The 21066-nt window shown below is 41.2% G+C and overlaps 1 protein-coding gene and 1 long non-coding RNA gene across 2 annotated transcripts in view; one reads left to right on the plus strand and one right to left on the minus strand.

Moving 5' to 3' along the window:
* KREMEN1 (kringle containing transmembrane protein 1) overlaps nucleotides 1–21066 on the plus strand; it is a 218879-nt gene that overhangs the window by 46090 nt on the left and 151723 nt on the right. The gene's annotated exons all lie outside the window — the stretch shown is intronic.
* On the minus strand, nucleotides 7953–19560 carry LOC149473533 (uncharacterized). Its single transcript, XR_016312763.1, has 5 exons — nucleotides 19421–19560; nucleotides 17147–17305; nucleotides 15039–15190; nucleotides 12109–12192; nucleotides 7953–8109 (listed from the first exon to the last, which is right to left on the minus strand). It is a non-coding gene; the product is annotated as an uncharacterized LOC149473533 (long non-coding RNA).

Here is a 21066-nt window from a genome sequence, read left to right on the forward strand (position 1 = left end):
GGTTGACGTTGGAGCTACTTCGGGGGGCAATTTTTTATTTTTGTTTTTAACGAAAGGCTTGTCAAAGACTATCTTCTGTAATTTTTTTACACTACACTTTTTTTGTGAATGAGTAGCAGTAGCAGCAGGGGAAGGCAGGATCTGGGGGCCCACTTGTTAAAGTGGGCTTCCAGATTACGATAAGCCCCCCGCCCACAGACCATTGTCCCCATCAACATGGGCCACATACTCAGATGCAGTAAAATACCATTTAGTGAATTGTCCGCTCTGTTCGAAATTCGTGGACAGGGAGGTGTTCGGCCCATCACTATACTCTAAGTAAAATGTTTTCTTCTTTTGTGGACTGTAACTCTAGGAGAGAACCAGTTCGGCCCTGTTCACATCTTGTGACTTGGGACACCCCAAACACAATGGGGTTTTGATGCAATCACAGCAAACCGCGACTATTAAAAACGTGCTATGTTTATCGCCCAAAAATGAGCATGAACTTCTTTTCCGGTGACAAACGCATATAGGGCAGCCCATGGAGTGAATGGGCTGCCTGATGTGCAACACGTGAAATTGCATGCAAAACTCTCCACAAAATCACAAGCGGGAACGCTTGTTCTCACTATACAAAAGAGTGAATGCAGCTTTAGTAACTAGACAACTCAATGCAGGATTTGACAGCCTCCCTCTCCCAGTCGCACAGGCATCCTGGAGCAGGGGCCAGGTTGCCATTTTGACCCCTGTGACTACACCACTGATTCTGAGAGTAAGTTAGACAGGCCCAGATTCCTATGCCCAAGTTTAGCTGTAGCAACACTTAAAGTGATATCAAAGCCATTTTTTTGTAAAATGCGATACTTATAGCAGGACTTAAATGCTCTTGTTGCTGTTTTTTTTTTTCAACTTTTCTCCTACACATGCTCCTCATACTGCCCCCCGACTTTTCTGCCTGACTTTAGGTGAATTGGTTCCCTCCTGTGCCTGCCAAGACCTATGGAGTCATGCTAGGGTCTCCATTCCGTGCACACTCTTGTTTTGTACTACAAGCTTACTGCTAAACACAATGGCAGTATGGCAGACACAGAACCAAAGCTGAACTTTTTCTCTGCCTCTGCAGCGGTGATTGACAGAGGATCACAAACTTTGTCCTATGTTTTCTGTCTTTTTCACTGTCTGAGGTGAGGTGGTGGGAGCAACTGCACATAGGCTTGTAGTTTAAAACAGGAGTGCACACAAAGTGGAGACTCTGGTGGGACTTCTTAAGGGATAAGGTGCATGGCTGGGGCACAGTATGAGAGCCAAGTATAAAGAATTGCATAAAGAATGAAGAATTAAATAAGAGCATGTTTTCCATTTTACAACAAAAAAAAGGAAAGTTCCACTTTATGTTCTCCTCCCCATATCATATTATTTTTTGGGGGGGAACCTACTTTTGGTACCTGCTCCCACTTCCTTTCAGATCACCTAGGCAATTCCACTGGAATTTCGCCCCCGCCCAAACCTCTTAGGGCATGTCACAGATCCCAGGAGACTGCAGGACCATTCACACATGCACAGTGGGAATCCGGCTGTGAAGCTGCAACGAGTCACAGCCAGCTTCCCATATTAAACTTGCTGGAGCAGGGGACCAGAAGACCTGCTTGATTGAGGATGGGGCAAGATCCCTGGCCAGGTAAAGTATTTGCAGTTGCTGACTTTTAATTTTTTTTTAAACAAGCTGAAGATCCTCTTTAAGCTTCTAAAAGGACAAACTCTGCAAGCCAAATTTAAAAGGACACTGCAACTCCCTATGGGGTGCTACAGGTTTTTATCTGAGTGCGTTACATATTGTAAAGCATACATATTTGTCATTGAAGTTATTGCATTTGTGAAGAACACTGAAATATGGAACCTACTATTGCCTAATTGTATCTTTAGAGATCTTCTGGAAATAATAACTACCTTTTATGCAAATCTTAACTTTAGCATAGAAGATCTCCTTCCAGCCCACCTTCAGCATTTCACTGTTGTTCATTGAGGTTGTCTATCACCCTGTGAGGCCAAGAGTAGTGCAGGCCACAGACGGGCCGTTTAACCGGGGCCAAGCCACGGTGCTATGTGTCTTATGGACGTGTAGAGCCGAGCTTGAGAGCAAAGACGCACCAGTGCCCCCATAGCAAGCAGCTTGCTATTTGGGGACATTGGTCAAGGTGGAGGAGCCAGGAGCTGAGAAGAGGAAGATCAGGGTAGCTCTGTACAAAACCATTAAAAAAAGCCAAATCTTAGTACCACTTTAAGGTGAGGGAGGGGAGGGCCAGAGCTTGACTTGTGTGGAAGCAAAGATCTGCATGCTGAAATGTTCATGGTTTTGGTTTTTCCAAGGAGTTCAAGCAGATATTTAAAGATACTTGCAGTAATATATGTCTGCTTTAAAACCTACTGTCAGTTACATATGTGCTCCTTACATGCACTCTTTACATCCATCTCTCTCAGAATCCTTCCATTTTGATAAATATCAGAGAGAAGAAGCTGAAAGTGGTTTCTTTAGAACCTGATTTATGCACTCTGTTTACAAGCTTTGATTTGCATCTCATACAGACGAAAAGCTATTAAAAGATTTGATGACTTTATGTAATATTTGACGATCTAGCCATCAACTCACGATGCATGTTGGGTACCAGGCCCAAGTACTGTCAACAGGGTGAGGGGTAGAGAGTCCTTTGCCCAATATAGGCTTAAACCAACTGACCTTTAGCTTAGTGATGCAGTGTTGTGCAGTGTGCAAGTATATGAATTTGATATGGTACCTGCTTCTTGCAGGCCCTATAGTTCAGAGTGGGACAAGAAGAAGCAGCAAACAGAACCAAGGGACAGGAAGAAGCAGCAAATAGAACCAATCAGTTCTTGTGCTTACGAGAAGCATGCTGATAGATGGAGAAAGCAAAGTGAGAGAGAGATTATTTCTAAATGAAATCCAGCACTGTCCAATCACAGGCTGGGGGCATGTCCACAACAGCCTGAGCTCAGAGGAAGTAGGGTGAATGATGCTGGCCATCATTCAACCAGGAAACTTGAGGACATCCAATGATGGAGAAGATGTACCGTGGGGACAGCATTCTGAGTTATTTCAAACCCTGTTATCTGTAATTATATGCTGTAATTTCAATATCTGAAATTATCCACACCTCTCAAGACAGCTGAAATTTCAAATAAGGCAAAAAGTGGAATTACCAACAATCCCCGTCTCATATTTCTAGTGTTTCTAGATGCATATACTTAGACAATGTTGGAGCCCAGGCAGAGTTCAGAGTGTCACCCACATGTTTAGTCGATTGTCCTTCACTGGCTGCTGGATTGTTGGTTTACTGTAGTGAAGTACTTTTCCCCAGTGGCCTGATATTTATGCCCTTGGGCACACTAGGTGCACTAATGCACATGTGATAGTGTAATTGTTTGAATTCTGTGTGACTAACCATTGTGATTATAAGATGAGAATCTAAGTCATATGGGAGTGCTGTCATAGTCTATGTTTTGCTCTTGAGAACCCGTCCATATTAACTGTGAGTTAACAGTGACCACTGTGACATTTTCTTTAACCCATCTCATATTTGTCAGTCTTGACCTGCTGCCCAACTAATACATCCTCTGATACTGACTTTTGGTTCAAGTATTCAAGTCTGACCTCACTAACCTTGACCTTCCTTTCGTTTGATCCTCTCACATAGTCTCTGAAAGTAGAACTATAGACAAATAGAGTAAGGGAGGTTATAAACCCCATCATTTTATTTTTGCCATTTGTGTCCCATTAGGGAGGTTTACCTTTACTTCCTATCCCACAGCCAAAACAGGAAGTGAGAAAATCTATGCAAATTATGGGAATTCCTTGGGGACCCCCAGGTCCATTGGAAAATTTCCCCTCTATCACTTTTCAAGGGACAATCCAAAATTTGAGGTTTCTTTTACTTTCACTTTTGGTGAATAATGGTAAACAAGTGGACAAACGGGGGGGGGGATCTTCTTAACGGGGATACAGACTGCAATTAAAACCTAACAGGTGTTCTAATACCTCTCCACTGTATCCAAAACTAAAAAAACCAGTTTTGCCTTTAGTTGTACTTTAGGTATAGTCTTTGGCCTGTGTGGACTCTATTCTAAAAGTGAAAATGCTAATCTAATCAGAAAGTGCAACAGCAGCAGATATAAAATTCAAGAACACGGCTCTTCCTTTCATGTTGGAATTTAGCTCCTTGGTGCTGAGCATATGCAAATATGCGGCCTCTTGTTGGCTTGGCCTTGGTGCCAAGGGGCCGCATATTTGCGTACCCAATGTAAACAAAAGATGTTCAGAGAATGCGCGCCCTGTACGCTCCCGACACATTTACCGGCACTTCACGGAAAGGTCCCGATTACTACTTGCGGTCGGGAGCTTTCCAATCATGTGACCACCATGACAGCCAGTCACGGCGATCACATGACCCTGAACCCCACCCCGCATCCTGGTGTCACAAACCCCTTAAAGGGCCAGGAGGCGCTGGCGCCAAGGGATTAAAACCTCTACAGCAGCCTTTCTCAACCAGGGCTCCATGGAACACTAGGGCTACTTCAGGAGGTTGCTAAGAATTCTGCAAGCAGTGAGGAATTTCTGAATCTCAGATATGATTCCTCAAACTGACCACAAATGTAAGCAGCATTTTTCTCATTGACCATCATGCTAAACCAGTAGATAAAAGTACTTATTAGCATGAGTTCCCTGAGAGTGGAGGGTTATTTTAAAGGTTCCTCTGGGGTAGATTTACTAAAACTGGAACACTCAGAAACTGGTGCAGCAGTACATGGAAGCTAATCAATTTCTAACTTCAGCTTGTTCAATTAGGTTTTGATAATAAAACCTGGAAGCTGATTGGTTTCTATGCAGATCTACGCAAGATTTTGCACCATGCAGTTTTAGTAGATAACGCCCACAGTGTTTAAAAGTTTAAGAAAGGGTGCTCTAAGGTGATAAGTCAAGTCTCAGAAAATAGGAGTCTCTCAGGGTAATGCATGTTATGTGTAGGAAACTGATATCTACAAGGACTGGCTGCAAAAGATATATAAAAAAAAATTATATACTGTAGGTATGCAGTAATATTTATAACTGTGTAGCCTCCCTGACGGTATTCCCGAGTGTAGCTCTGGGTAAAGTTTCAGTACCAAAAGCGGCAACCCCGAGCTATGCTCGGGCTTACCATGCGGCGCTGCTCCGGCATCTGTTCTTCACTTACCTTGTCCTGCGCTCCCCCGATGTCCCTCCTGCATTGTCCCCGGCAATGTAATCCTGCGGATGCCGGCATCTGTCATCTGGGTTCCGTCCCCTGCGAGCGTCGGGATGTACGGGGGGACGTAACGGCGAGAAATTCGAAAATGACAAAAAGTGACATTCACTCATTACACTAAAATCACATAGTAAAACATTACTGTATCAAACCATTTCAAATACATTTTGTCCCGAGTGCTTTGTCCTGTGCCCTGCCTGCATTTGTACCGTTCTTTCTGCCTGGAAACTGAGAAGCGTCCATGGTGCCCAAAAAGTGTCCCTTTAGGTCAAAACCTGTTTTATACCAGCTAGAGAACAGCGATAGTAAATTAGAACTACTTGCAGAATTGAGTGATAATGATTCGTGGGGAAATTCGTCATCAGACACTGAAAACGATTTTGCGACTATGCTCAGTGGTGTGCGAACTTGGCGCTATATTTCAAATTTCAGTATTTTTGGTTTGATTATATTATTGAATTAAATTTATTATTATTATATTATTATTTGTTATGATTATTTATTAAATTATAATTTATGATTTCGTGTTTCAAATTTTATCATACCCGGGATGTTTACTAGACTCTTGTTCGGACAGATTCAGTGAGTTATTCCTAAAAATTACAGGCCTACAATAAAAAAAATACATATTTCCAGGCAAAAAAATGTACCTCTTTGAGCACAGAAATATGGACATAATCAGACCGCTAGGGAGGTTAAGAAGATTTTTTTTTTTTTTTTGCAGTATCACCTTTAGATCTCTTATTATCCAGACACATGTTTTATATGACTATAGATTATATCTGATTGCAATGAGAAACACCATTTGTGGGAACACACTGCCCTTGTTATGTGCGCACAGGTGCCATTCATTATTAACAGAACCCCAAATGCACCTAGAAATACGCATGCGTTGCAGCTACCAAAACCCATGGTACCGCAGCACCATGTGGTTTGGTGTGGCAGATTTTTAAAAGTTGAGGCTGCTATAGTTTTTGCACTTACCTGCATGTTTGGCAGCCCATTGAAATGAATGTGCTATCAAAAATACGCAGTGTGGGAAAGTGCAAACATGTGCATTGTGGTTTGAACCGGCGCTAATACTCAAGTGGAAGTTGATGCTAGCAGATGAGAAACCATTTCTAATTCTTGTTTCATCCAGTTGCTGCAGATAGTAGGTAGTTCCTTGGCAGTGCATTTTGCAGAAAACAGTAGTGATTGTCCAGAAAAATCCAGACTGATTGTTAATGTTTTTCCCCTATTAAATTATTTCTCCTCAGTTGATGCATCCTTCTTCCTCCATAGCCACAAAAGCACACATTCACCTGATGCAACCATGTTTGTTAGCCCTAGTTCACATCTGTGCGGTCTTGCGTGATGCGATTTGCACAGGCACGAGATCCTATTCATTGGAATGGACTCCCGTGCCCCGGGACACGCAGGGAAGAAGTTCCTGCACTACTTTGGAAACCGCAGCCTGCACGGGAACCGAGGTTCCCAGTACAGTTGCGATTTCCAGTGCGAGTGGCATGCCATTAGAATGAATAGTACCTGTCTGCGGGTCTCGCATTCCTCTATGTGGGTGGTGCGGCTGAAGGCACTTGTGCGGGTTCCACAGCGGCACCACATGCACTGATGTGAACCGAGGGTAAGAAAGACTGTCCTGTGGCAAGTCAAGGATGAACATGTAGGTAGCTTAAAACCCATCTCCACCCAAAGCTTTTTGAACAGAGAATAGTTAGCTCATCTCAAGTTTTTATTGCTGTTTGTTACTAGTTGGAAAATTTTCCTTTTCTTGTCAAGACAGAAAGCAGTGTAATATCTCTCCAATGGGAACATAGTCAAAAACACTTTCTTAGTGAGTAAGAGTTAGGCTACTTTCACACTGATCCGTGTTTTTACCACATTTTCAGTGCGTTTTTTACATGTGATTAAAAACACAGATGCATTTTTTGCTGCATTTTTCATTGATTTCAATGGGGAGTTTTTGGGTTTTTTTTTTTTTTGCAAAAGCGGAAGAAAAACATATCAATGTGAACGCAGAACCCTCACCTTGTAAAACAACTGATTCCATTTAAAATAGAAATGAAAGTCAAAACATTTGTATATAAAGTACATATAAAAAACATAATAAATATTTTCCCCTTTTTTTTATAAGTGATCACATTCTCTCCCTGCATAAGGACCTTAGATAGCTAAGGGAAGAGAAACAGCAGTACGCTAATCTTCCCAATAAATAGCTGTGCGCGGGGGAGGGGTGTCAGCACAAGTTTGATCATTGGAGGCGATCAGGCACAACTAGAGAACTGACCACGCTGTACCAATTGTGGTCAGTTTTTAATAGGAAAGCAGAGGGGCTGACAGGAACACCAGGGATTTCACGCTTAGGAAGTAATACAAAGAGAACAGGATACATTTTCATACAAGTACATGGAATAGAAGGCACATAAAAGGAATATGAAATTTTAGGTTGACATATTCTTTAAAATACCTGACAATTTGTATTTATTTTTATTTGATTTCTGTCTGCACTTTTTTTTTTAATAACTGCAATACCCATTTAATTCCTGATATAGAAAAATGTATTCATTTATTATTCGTATTTATATTGCAGAGACAAGTTATGTATCACTTTACATATAATGAGGAAAAAATCTCCCCGGTGGGGTTAGAGACAGAAATGAAAACCTGACATAAATTTTAACTCTCCTCCACTTTATTCAAGATAAAAATAATGCCTGGAGCTCAGCTTTAAGACAAGAAACATGCAAATGTTCATGATGGGTAAAGTCTGAATAGTAGTTCATTGATCAGTTTTCCCCCTTTGCAAGCTCATTGATAGAAGGATTGCCTTGAAAACACAAAAGCAAGTTTAGCCCTTGGAATTTCTTTATGTTAATAATTAATGCGCAAGTTATTAGACGTGCTGTTCATGTTAATACCCAAGTGAAGAGCTTGGGTGGGATAATGAAAATTCAACGGGAAACAATCTAAAGCTGATATTAGATAATTAGCAGTTCAGGGAATGATCAAGTATCTAAGTAAATGGCACATTGACTCGGCAGATGGTACTTTTAATCCTTGTTAAGTACAGTGCATATTTGTTTCCTATGAAATTATCCCATAAATATTTTATGTAAAGCAATGCATCATCATCAATAACAAGACTGTATGCAATGTTTTACAGAGTAATGCAGGACTGAAAATTGCAAGGCAGTGGTCCCTTTTTTTGGCGTTTTAAGAAATTCATATTATAAACTTTCAACACAGAATGTACATATGTATAATTTCTATTATATACACAGAGTTAATGAATTATACAGACTGCTTCAACTATAAAAGGAAATGTTGCATTTAAATGAATTCTGGTATTTTTATAGTTCATCTAACTGCACAACTTGTTGCTAGTATCCCCATCTTCAGAACAGTCTGAGGCTGAAAAAACATAGGCCAGCCTTTACTCTGGTTTGTAAGCACCACCTTCTGTCTCAGCCCTCTACAGCCTTATGTCAATTGTACTTTCCTCATCAGCTTTCAAGATACCCTCATTGGCATTTAAGACTGGAAGGCTCAATCCTACCCATAAACCATGTGGAAAATCCAGTGGATTTGGACATAATGGTAATTTAGTGGACTACTGTAATGGAGTGGGCTTTCTGACTTTATGCTCCATGAACTAAATGTTATACTGAGCATTTTCTGACCTTTTGAGTTTTGCACATTTGCAATAAACCCTGCGTTGTACTAGCCGTTCATTTTATTTGCATTCAAACGAAATTAAAGTAGCCTTCCAGTCAAATCCTAACTATACCTAAACCTGCTCTCACCCCCATTTTAAACCTATTCTAAGTACCCTGTAAAAGGAAAGATGTCTATACTTATCTAATTTGAGGGTACTCTGGTCCAGTCACATAGTTGGGTCCCAGCCTCAACTTCAGTGCAGAGGAGGGACAGCCGACAATGGAAGCCCCATAGTAACCCTACAGGTGGTGTCATCGCCCAGGCTCTGCTGCCGTTTTCGGCAGTCTTTCCTCTTCACTATAGCCAGCCACTGGAGAGATCATGTGACTAGACCAGAGCACCTTCAAAATAGGTATCTATATATATAAATATTACCTTTAGAGGGTAGTTAGGATAGGCTTGGTATGGGGGTGGGAGTAAGTTTAGGTATAGTTGGGATTTGATCAAAAAATGTTGCTTTCTAATGGACAGTGCCACTGGGTATATGTAGGGTGTTACTCCAAAAGGCAACAAAACACAAACAAAACACAAAGGGGAGCAGCTGTCTATTCTCTGGAAACCCAAAGTATGCAAAGTGATTATTATTTAAAACAGAGCTCCTCAACACCCTATTAGTATGCTTAACCGGCCATCTCTGTGTACACATACAAATATTAAAAAAATTAAAGTATAATAAAAATATGTAAGCAAGCGCTAACTGAAAATAGATATAAGTATATAGTAGCTGCTAGCACTCAGGGTGTAGGCAACAATCCCAATGCAAACATGTATATATAAAAGTACAATCTGTATATTAGTAATAATGAAGTAATGAATATGAAATATTCTCTTATAAGGTCTCTTTGTGTAAATCAAAGGTTATATAAAGAAGAATAAAGTGTCAAACAGTGCAACAGTGCAATAAAGTGAATCAAGTAATGTTCACAATATTATTGAATATCAATCAGCAAATATCAGCACTTTATTGCAATAGTGCAATAAAGTGAATCAAGTAATGTCCACAATATTATTGAATATCAATCGATAATAGTCCTTAAATCAAATGCAATGTATCCAAGTGCAAAGTGCATGCGTGCAAAAATCCACGAAGGGAATCCACCACCTTGGACGGATGTACACTCACCAGAGAGTATTAATAGGCATCTGTTTAAACCTGTCACATCTGGAGGTGAAGAGGCAGTCAAGGGGTTAAACCTACTGCTTCATCCAAATGAAGGTGGGGAGTGTGTCCCTTGTCCTGGGACAGATAGCTCAACCACAGGAGCCAGAAATGCTACTATAGTGTGGTATTTATTGTTATGTCTATTGTATCACAAACAGCTAAAAATTACACGTGGAGTATAATATAAAACAAATATCAAGATAGCTGCCGATCCATTCCTCGGCAGCGTCAGCGTGACGTCAGCAATGCAGGCTCCACCCAAAGTGTTTCGTGCGACAGCATATCCTCAGGGGTACGCCCATTCTGAATTAATTAATGTTTACTCTCTGGTGAGTGTACATCCATCCAAGGTGGTGGATTTCCTTTGTGGATTTTTGCACGCATGCACTTTGCACTTGGATACATTGCATTTGATTTAAGGACTATTATCGATTGATATTTGCTGATTGATATTCAATAATATTGCGGACATTACTTGATTCACTTTATTGCACTGTTGCACTGTTTGGCACTTTATTCTTCTTTATATAACCTTTGATTACACAAAGAGACCTTATAAGACAATATTTTATATTCATTACTTCATCATTACTAATATACAGATTGTGCGTTGATAGCGCTGCACTATTACAAAAAACTGCAAACATCAAAGTGCAAACATCAAAAACAAAGTGCTATGTGCAAATCCTATTGCAATATTATGTGTGTCCAACCAATATTACTATATCCAAGTATAATAATCAATTATAGAACACACCCCAAATAAATAATGAGAATCAATATACTAATACATACAAAACTATATATAAATAATTCTAAAAAAAATTCGAAAAAAAAGTGTTTGAAATACCATAGATCATAAGTGCACCCAACTAATATAATTATATTATTGATAGTCTATATATCTTGTGATAAAAGAAAAAAGTCTTTCAATTCATGTATTTATAGCCAATTCGTGTGCATCTTGAAAACCCCGCCACACCGTGCTGATCCACCACCCAAACGAATTAAATAAACTCACCAGAGCTGCGGGCTGGTCAAATTATAAACCAGCTACTATGCAATTCATTTTTATAATTATTTATATATATCTTTGTATCAGGGGCGGACTGACAACTCATGGGGCCCCTGGGCAATAGGGGATCATGGGGCCCCTGTGTCCTTGCCCACACTCAAAGCACACCCAAAAAAGCCTATAAAAGGTACCAGGGGCATTTCATGGAGCCCCCTACTGACCCCGGGCCCTCGGGCAGTGCCCGACTGCTCGAATGGTCAGTCCGCCCCTGCTTTGTATGTATTAGTATATTGATTCTCATTATTTATTTGGGGTGTGTTCTATAATTGGTAATATACTTGAATATAGAAATATTGGTTGGATACACATAATTTTGCAACAGGATTTGCACATAGCACTTTGTTTTTGATGTGTGCGCTTTAAGTATTTTATATTTGTATGTGTACACAGAGATGGTCGGTTGAGCTTACTAATAGGGTGTTGAGGAGCGCTATTTTAAATAATAATTACTTTGCATAGTTAGGATTTGGCTGAAAGTCTACCTTAAAGCTGATGTTTAGAAGAAATCATTTTCTACTGCTTTAGTTGAATAACTTAACTGTAATGAAGTATGTCCCACGACGTGCAGGCTGCTGGGTTCTGTAGAAACTGTGAACAGAGGGGATTCCCTTCCTGGGAAATTAACTAGATATTTAAACAAAGTAATTGGGAGCAGAGGAAGTACTCCAACCAGCATATAACATTAACCATACATATATAGATGCACACCTGTATGGACATAATATAAGCCTTATATAAGAAAAGAGTAATAACAGTACATACATCCAATGTCCCGTACAAACAGGTATTATCAGCAAAGGGCCCTACAAGAGCCCTGGTGGATTTGTGCATGTATACCTGGGTATATATACAGTGGTTATTAATAAAGATACCTCCAGATGAATGTTGCAACAAAGTTCAGTTGCTGAGGCCCGTGAAGCTGATCACGATGTGGCATTCGTTATTGTGTCAGAGACCTGCAAGAGACCAGTGGGGATGGGAGATCCATTAACCATTGGCCAACCAGCCTGGAATGCAGCCTCCCACCAGCAGAAACCGTTGTGTGGAACTGGAACTCAATCTAGCTTCATTGTGTCTTAGTCTCTCCCTGGTAGTTTCTAATCTTTCATGAAACTGAAACTAACTACCAGAAGTGGCCATCGGATACCTAACCTGGCTCTAGGCTACTCTTATTGAGCTCTAAGCTAAAACTAGCTATAGAATCCCAGACCAAAAGGGGAAGGGTTAACTAAAATAACTGCTTATAAACTCTAATGCAATAAAAAGGTTCACTTACTAATGTAGTGGAAGGTGACCTATACACACATATAGTATCACAGACCTAGCTATCCGGCACTGTACGTGGCACTGTGTGTGAGATAACAACAATAGGACAAAGATAAGTCTATCACAAGGATTTAGATACACACTCAAGAAGCTATGAGCAGCTGCAGTTAAACTATTTGAACATAGGAATACTTGCCTAATAGTCTCTGCTTCTCTTCTGGATGAGAGTACCGCAGCACCTTTTGTGTATAAGGTGTATAAGGTTATGCAACTTAGTTATCTCTACTTCCCGGAAAATCCCCTTTTAATAACATCACAATCCTCCAACTGGGCTTTCTGACCCATTTAACAGGGGCAGGGAGTACCAGTCTACAGCTAGTTACCTCTGTAGAAATAATAACTAAAACCTATTTAAATACAGACAGTAGATAGCAGCAGATCCCTACAAGTTTTTTAGACAGTCAGCCAGATGTAGAGGGAATGTAAGCAGTATTAAATCGATATTAAAGCTTACCAATTCTTAGACATGATGGCTGCACTCATTTTCTTTTTTAAGTTTTACTTACCTGTATTTTCACCTGGTGATATGGCCAGTAAGTCTGTTGTTTTTCAACAGAACAAGCTGTCCTTCTGATAGAGCTGTTAGAGGGTTGAGACTAACCATTTAACTGACAGGGGTGAGTACAATGATCAGCTTGTATTTATTTATGTAAAACCTTTATCCCAAAAGGAACAAAACTGCTGCTGTAACTACTTACAGTATAAAGTGTTGGCTGGAGTTCAGCTTCAATTTGTTAGTGTATCTAAATTTGCTAGTACATCTAACACCCCCAGGCTGACAATGCTGCTGTCCAAAGGTATCTCTGTGTTCCTTCCTCTGAGTTGAGGGCAGCCTAATATAGGGGGTATGTTACTAGACAGATCACCAGGTGAAACAGAGGGGGAAAAAAAAAGAAAACAAATGCAGCCACCGCAACTAATGATTAATAAAATGCAATATATTACTACAGTTGTGTTCAAAATAATAGCAGTCAGACATCACTAACCTGATCAATCACTGTTTTTGGTAGAAATTATATTTCTACATGGCAAATAATTTACTAGTAGGTGTAGTAGAGTAATAGAAATCCAACAGACCCAACAGTCATGGCATGCATGCTGCTGATTCTGTGTAATTGAATCACTAATTGAAAGGGGCATGTTCAAAATAATAGCAGTGTGGAGTTCTGTTAGTGAGGTCATTCATTCTTTGAAAAACAAGTGGCAATTATTGCCCTTATTTAAGGAAGGAAGGCAGCAAATATTGTACATGCTGGTTACAGTGCATTTCTCTCTGAAATTCTGAGGAAAATGGGTCGTTCCAGACATTGTTCAAAAGAATAGCGTACCTTGATTAAAAAGTTGATTGGAGAGGGGAAAACATATAAAGAAGTGCAGAAAATGATAGGCTGCTCAGCTAAAATGATCGCAAATGCTTTAAAATGGCAACCAAAACCTGAAAGACGTGGAAGAAAGCGAAAAACTACCATTCGAATGGATAGAAGAATAGCCAAAATGGCAAGGACTCAGCCAACAATCAGCTCCAGGAAGATCAAAGAAGGTCTAAAGTTACCTGTGAGTACTGTTAGAATTAGAAGACACCTATGTGAAGCCAAGCTATCTGCAAGAAGCCCCCGCAAAGTCCCACTGTTGAAAAAAAGACGTGCTGAAGAGGTTACAATTTGCCAAAGAGCACATTGACTGGTCTAAAGAGAAATGGCGCAACATTTTGTGGACTGATGAAAGTAAGATTGTTCTTTTTGGGTCTAGTGGCCAGAGACAGTTTGTCAGACGACCCCCAAACACTGAATTCAAGCCACAGTACACTGTGAAGACAGTGGAGCATGGTTGCGCAAGCATCATGATATGGGGATGTTTCTCATAGTACGGTGTTGGGTCTATTTATCGTATATCGGCAAAACCAAGAAATAGAGAAGAACTGTGGAATGTAGTCCAATCATCCTGGGCTGGAATACCTGTTCACAGGTGCCAGAAGTTGGTTGACTCCATGCAACACAGATGTACAGCAGTTCTCAGAAACAGCCCTTATACAACTAAATATTCATTAAGCGATTCAAAGGAAAGCAAAATCTTCAAATATTTTTCAGTTTATATAGTGAATGTTTGAATTTGTAAAAAAGAATACAAACACTGCTTTTTTTTGAACAGTCTAATATTCACTTTTCTTCAATTTTTTTAGAGGAACAACACAAATTTGATATATTTTTCTTCATGATTTGATTTGGAATATAATGTGTAGTGTTCCCAATGCATTTGTGTGTATGGAAATAAAAGCTATTAGAAGGATTTTGAGCTTTATTCACTTTTTTCAACACACTGCTATTATTTTGAACGTAACTGTATATATTATATTATTTTTGGTTTGGAGTTTATTACCACTTTTAAGAGGACTTTTCTTTAAATTTACAATTTTGCATGAATTCATTCCTTACATGTCACAATATACAGAACAATATATTTTTTAAAAAAGTGGTACCTTTTATTATTACAAAGCCAGCCTTGAACTCCAGGCATGTGACCTTGCTGGAGAAATCTACAGATGAAATATGCTACGCTGGAGATCTGCTTCTTTTTTTCTGTGTATATCCAAGTGTCCATAAACGTAAAAGATGAGACAAGCAGAGTGCACTGGATAGTACAGAGAAACAACTTTTAATAAATAAATTATAAACAAAAAGGCACTTACATAGTATTGGGCTTAAACAGAGCATATAACCTGGGAGGCAACTCTCATCTGGTAATATGTCCCACGGACAAGAGCAAAACTGTCCTGTCTTCTGTTTTGATAATGTCCTTAATTTGTTGAAATCACCTCCCCCTCATAGTCACAGCACCAGAATTGCAAGGTGTGACAATGTATTTCCCAGAATGCCCGCGGCATAGCACTATGGCGTGTTCTGACATGTTCTAGCTGGCACTCGCCTGGGTCGCAGACCAGTTGACTCAATCTTTACAGATTAGTAGAAGAAATAACAGAGGTGTCCGTTATGCTGTTAGCGAACTATCCACCATGGATGAAATTGTAAATAGTCAGGAAAGAGTGCTGCTTTAATATTAGATAAATAAATATATATATATATATATATATATATATATATATATATATATATAAATGCAGCTCGCTTCCAGATGCATTCAGCTTGTATTTGTTTGAGATGCTTTTAAGAACATTCATAGTTCAGGGACAAGTATATATGACCTGCAGTTGACCTCCTTCTAACTGTCAAGCTGCTTTTGTCTTCCCATTGAATTTTGACCACTATGGTCAGTTGTCACAGTGATCACATGATCGGGAGCCTGTTCCCGACACACTGAGAGCCGTCCATGACAGCTCGGTCACTGTGCTGGGAGCTCTCAATGAGGGTGCTCTCAGCACAGAAACCCTGGCTATTGACATTGACAGATGCCTATGTGCAGGGCATATGTGCATGAAAGCCCACCTTTTTTGCTGCCTCACATATTTGTTGTGTGGGTTGAAAGAGGTTAACTGAAAGCGGAGCTCCGCCCAAAAGGGGAAGTTCCTCTTTAAAGACTGCTCCCCCGCTCCCCATTAAGGATTAGCAGCTTTGGGGGGCGGTGGGGGAGCGGGTACCCAAACTCCGATCGCCTACGTGGAAGGTGTCCTCCCTTCCTCCCTCCCTCCCAGCAGTTTTTTGGGACACGTGACAGGTCCCAGAAGACTACAGGACCATTCAGGAAGCTCAGCGCTACTCACGCATGTGCAGTGGGTACCCGGCTGTGAAGCAGCAAGCTGTCACAGCCGGGTGCCCATACTGAAGATGCCGGCGCCCAGGCAGAGAAGATGGCTGGTAAAACAACTTGCTTATATGTTCTGTAGGATGCAAAATAAATTGAAGGCGAACGTCAGTCAGCCATAAAAGTTCACCCTGCACTGGAAGGGTTAAAGTGATATTAAAGGCAATTAAAAAAACAATAACAAACATGTCATACTTACCTGTTCTGTGTAATGGTTTTGTACAGAGCAGCCCCGACCCTCCTCCTCCTGGGTCCCCCGCCAGCACTTCTGGCCCCTCCCTCCTGCCACGTGCCCCCAAAGCAAGCAGCTTGCTATAGGGGCTTCCAAGTAGGCTTGCCAGTGCTCTGTGTGTCCATTCACATACAGAGCTGTGACTCGCCCCCAACCTCTCTCTCCTCATTAGCTCACTGGCTGTGATTGACAGCTGGGAGAGGAATGTCTCCGGCTGCAGTCTCAGCCAATGAGGAGGGAGAGTCCCTGGAGAGCTGAGGCTCTTGTGCACATTGCTAGATCGCGACGGGGCTCAGGTACTTATTAGGGGGCTGGGGGGGGGGCTGCTGCACACAGAATGTTTTTTACTTTTATTCATATAATTTTAAGCTCGAAAGAGCAGGGCCCTCGAACCCCTCGTGTATTGTTTTGTTACTGTATTGCCTCATGTTCTGTCCCCCACTATAATGTACAGCGCCAAGCAAACCTTCTGGCGCTATATAAATACTGCATAATAATAATAATAATAATGCATGAAGGTAACAAACCTTGAGCCTTTACAACCTCTTTAATTGCTTATTTTGTCTCTAGGGTAAGGAATAAGCAGAAATGCTTACCTTATTCCTTGCTCTTGCAGGCTTCCTCTTGACATATGACCGCTCTCCCAAAGCTGATTTTCTTTGCCGCTCCACCTGTCGTAGCTCTCCAATTCCATTGTCTACACTGGTCGCAACTGCTGGTCCGACGTCCTTGTAAGCAAGGACATCGAGGGCCCACTAACAGACCAAGAATGTTGTATAGTGTCAGATGCTGGGGTAGAAAATCATTTCGTCAAGCATTTCACCTTGTTCATTACCCCCTGGAAAAAACCCACTGCACAGTGTTTTTTTTTTCTCAGCTGACAGGAGTTCAGTTTTAGGGCTCATTCACACCAGCCACATGCTAAAATGCTTGTACACTGGTGTAGGGGCCGTATGATTCTTTGTTACAATGCATCACACTGATTTCTATTTCACAACTTTGTTAAAGTTTCACAAAATGGCACCTCATTCATCTTTATACAATGCAGCATGTTGGAAAACACTGTGATGCTGTGATATGTGGTGGGTGAGATACTCTGCGTAAAATGCACAATGCTGCATTTCTGTGCAGCACCCATCACTGCAAATATATGGTGTTGTTCTCTATGTTTGCTTTTGTTGAGCCTGTGTTGATCAATACATATCAGTGCAGCGCAACAGACATGGTGTTAATGAGCCCCATGAAGAGCACAATCCCCTTTAAAATGGCAGCACTGTTTATTTGGATCCGAGAACTCAAGTTCAAAGATATTGCTATTTATGGCTCATTCAAATGGGCGATCAGACCTGTCCTCCATTCTGAACCGCTGTCTGTTGTGTGTGAATCCACCACAGAGCTGCATGCAGGCCGTCCATAGAAGTGGATGCAGACGCAGGGCTCATTCATATGGGCGACCAGACCTGTACTTCGTTCTGAGCCTCTGTCTGTTGTGTGCAAATCCACTTCAGAGCTGCGTGCAGGCCATAGAAGTGGATGCAGACGCAGGGCTCATTCATATGAGCGATCAGACCTGTCCTTCATTCTGAACCGCTGTCTGTTGTGTGAGAATCCACCTCAGAGCTGCATGCAGGCCGCCCATAGAAGTGGATGCAGACGCAGGGCTCATTCATATGAGCGATCAGATCTGTCCTTCGTTCTGAACCGCTGTGTGTTGTGTGTGAATCCACCTCAGAGCTGCATGCAGGCCGCCCATAGAAGTGGATGCAGACGCAGGGCTCATTCATATGAGAGATCAGACCTGTCCTTCGTTCTGAGTCACTGTCTGTTGTGTGTGAATCCAATTCAGAGCTGCGTGTGGGCCGTCCATAGAAGTGGATGCAGACTCAGGGCTCATTCATATGGGCAATCAGACCTGTCCTTCTTTCTGAGCCTCTGTCTGTTGTGTGCGAATACACCTCAGAGCTGCATGCAGGCCATAGAAGTGGATGCAGACACAGGGCTCATTCATATGGGCAATCAGACCTGTCCTTCGTTCTGAACCGCTGTCTGTTGTGTGTGAATCCAACTCAGAGCTGCGTGCAGGCCGCCCATAGAAGTGGATGCAGACACAGTGGCTGCATGAAAATCACAAAATTTTTTTATTCTTGGGAGAGTGCATGTGATCAGCACAGGGCCAATCAGCGCTTTCCAGACAGAGGGTCAGGGGTTATGCATTCTCATAGGACAATCACTAGAGAATGAAACTTCCTCCTACAAGCTTTAACCAGTGCTCTGCTGGACACTGATAGAAGAATGCTATATACTGCTGATAAGAAAAGGTATTTAGCAGTTTATATTTACTAAAATAATTGCATTTCCATGTTGTGTGTACTGTTGGAGACCAGATATAGTGAATGCAAGGTCCTGGGTTTAGTAACACTTTAAATATTATTTTTGGGTGGACGACCCCTTAAGAAAGCATTGCTGGAAACCTAATGTTAAACTTGGTTTAGATTCCCTTTAAGTATAGGCAGGAATTTACACAGGAAAAACAAGTGGCACTGTGATCCCTCCCCACACTTTTTCTGTCTTCCTGTAACTGTCACACTGCCCCACTTGACACAAAGGCCTGACTCCATTGTGAGAGAAGTCCATTTCATGCCTTTATCTAACCGCTGTGTATAAAACGAGATATGGCCCAATAAAACTCATTCTATAGTGCAGCCTTGACATGCAGGGATCATCCCATGAAAAAGGCTCTCCCTTTCACTGCACTTTCTCACATCGACAACAAAGAGTGAAAAGACGTGCATGAGAGTGGATGGGAGCGTACACAGAGCCATATGGCGGTTATAAAAATAACAGTGGAAATGACTCAGAAATATTTTTACCTCTCAGGCTGGGTGTCCCAGGGACAGCAGTGACGCAGTTATCGAGGTGGAAAATTGTCTTTTTTCAGTTGGTAATCACAGATTATGTATGGTGCAGTATGGAGACTGCCCCACAGAGGAAACATTTGCAGATGAGAAAGTGCCGGAAGCACTCTCTCCGCCGTTTGTGGGATTCAGGCAGCTGACCCCTGTCATTAAATGTTTTACCTCATCCTGTGGCTGAGTGTAGGGAACCATTCTAAAAATGGGGTGTTTGGCTTTCGATGGAGTTGGCCTCATCTCAAAACCACCCAAAATTTCTACTGTTTTATTGGGTATGACGCATTGTTTCCAGAGGCTCGCTGCTTCTTGCTATCTGGGCAGCCGGGGAACGTCACTTTGTTAACCCTTTGGTTGAGTCTTGTGGGTTACCAGTTAGCATGCAGTGTTCAGGAAACATATTTTGCAGCTGACAAGAATTCAGCATCATGCTGGCTGTGACAAGACATGTCACTTACTTGACCTGGACCTGTCCACAAATACCATCCTTTTGATCTGAAATAACCAAGTTCATTGCTAAATTCCTGGCTTTACACAATATCTGCAAACCTACATTTTGAACATTCAGATCTTCTCAATTGTACCAAGCTTTTGTCCCTTACTTGGAAATCCTCTAACCCCCCCAATAATGATTGGAAATGACTTATCAATCTATCATACACCTTTCTCTCCTATATATTTTTTATATTTATACTTTTCTTTCTCTTTCAATGTTGGGTTTTACAATTTTTTATCTTACAACTAAGCAAAATGCCAAACCACATAACCCTAGTAGTAAATTGCAGAATCTGCAACCATTTCTGTGAAAACAAAGTTACTGTTAGCGTTCTCCAGGAGAAAGGCTGTTCAGTTGTATAACGTGTTTATGTAGTCAGACTGAACATAACAAAGGCACACAGAATGTAAATGGAACATTTTCAAGGCATCACTTTCTAACGTTGGAAGTCTGATCTGTAGTATATGTGATAAAGAGATAACATTGATATACCTGAGGTCTGGCCGTCTCCAAGCTGTCAGGTCACTGTTTGTCTACCGCTGTGTGCGGAACCTGCATACATTAGTATACCATCATTCTTCCCCCTCCTGGCCTAGAGATTTTGCCAGGTCTGGCAATTACCAGGCAATGTTAAAAAAATGCCATCATTGCAGGTCATTTCTTGACATGTTCTAGGTATGACATAGGGACAGCTCACATAGAAGAAGGGCCTGGTATAAAATAACCTTAGGTTTTTCGGCCTACAACATTAGCAGATTAATGAAATAAAAACTACATTTTCTCCATATGTGTATTGCATTGATAAACATGACAACACACTATTTTTTTCTTCACAACAGCGGTTATACATTTACCAATATGATTTAGTAATATGGTCAATAAAGCAGTGATGCCCTTATGTTGTGTTAACATTTGACTGGGCTGCCTAACATACCAGCAAAGGTGTATGGACTATTTTTAACACAGTGCATCACTTTGCATGGTAACATGTTACTGCAAATTGTGGTGCAACTCAGGGCATGTTGGGGTGCCATTCAAAATGAACGACAATGCAGCGCACTACTGGGCATAATGCATTAGTGCAACACAAAAATGTTAATCTGGCCTAAAT

Source organism: Staurois parvus, unplaced genomic scaffold (assembly GCF_062004578.1).
Source record: "Staurois parvus isolate SC_StPar_1 unplaced genomic scaffold, SC_StPar_1.0 ptg000014l, whole genome shotgun sequence".
NCBI lineage: Eukaryota > Metazoa > Chordata > Amphibia > Anura > Ranidae > Staurois > Staurois parvus.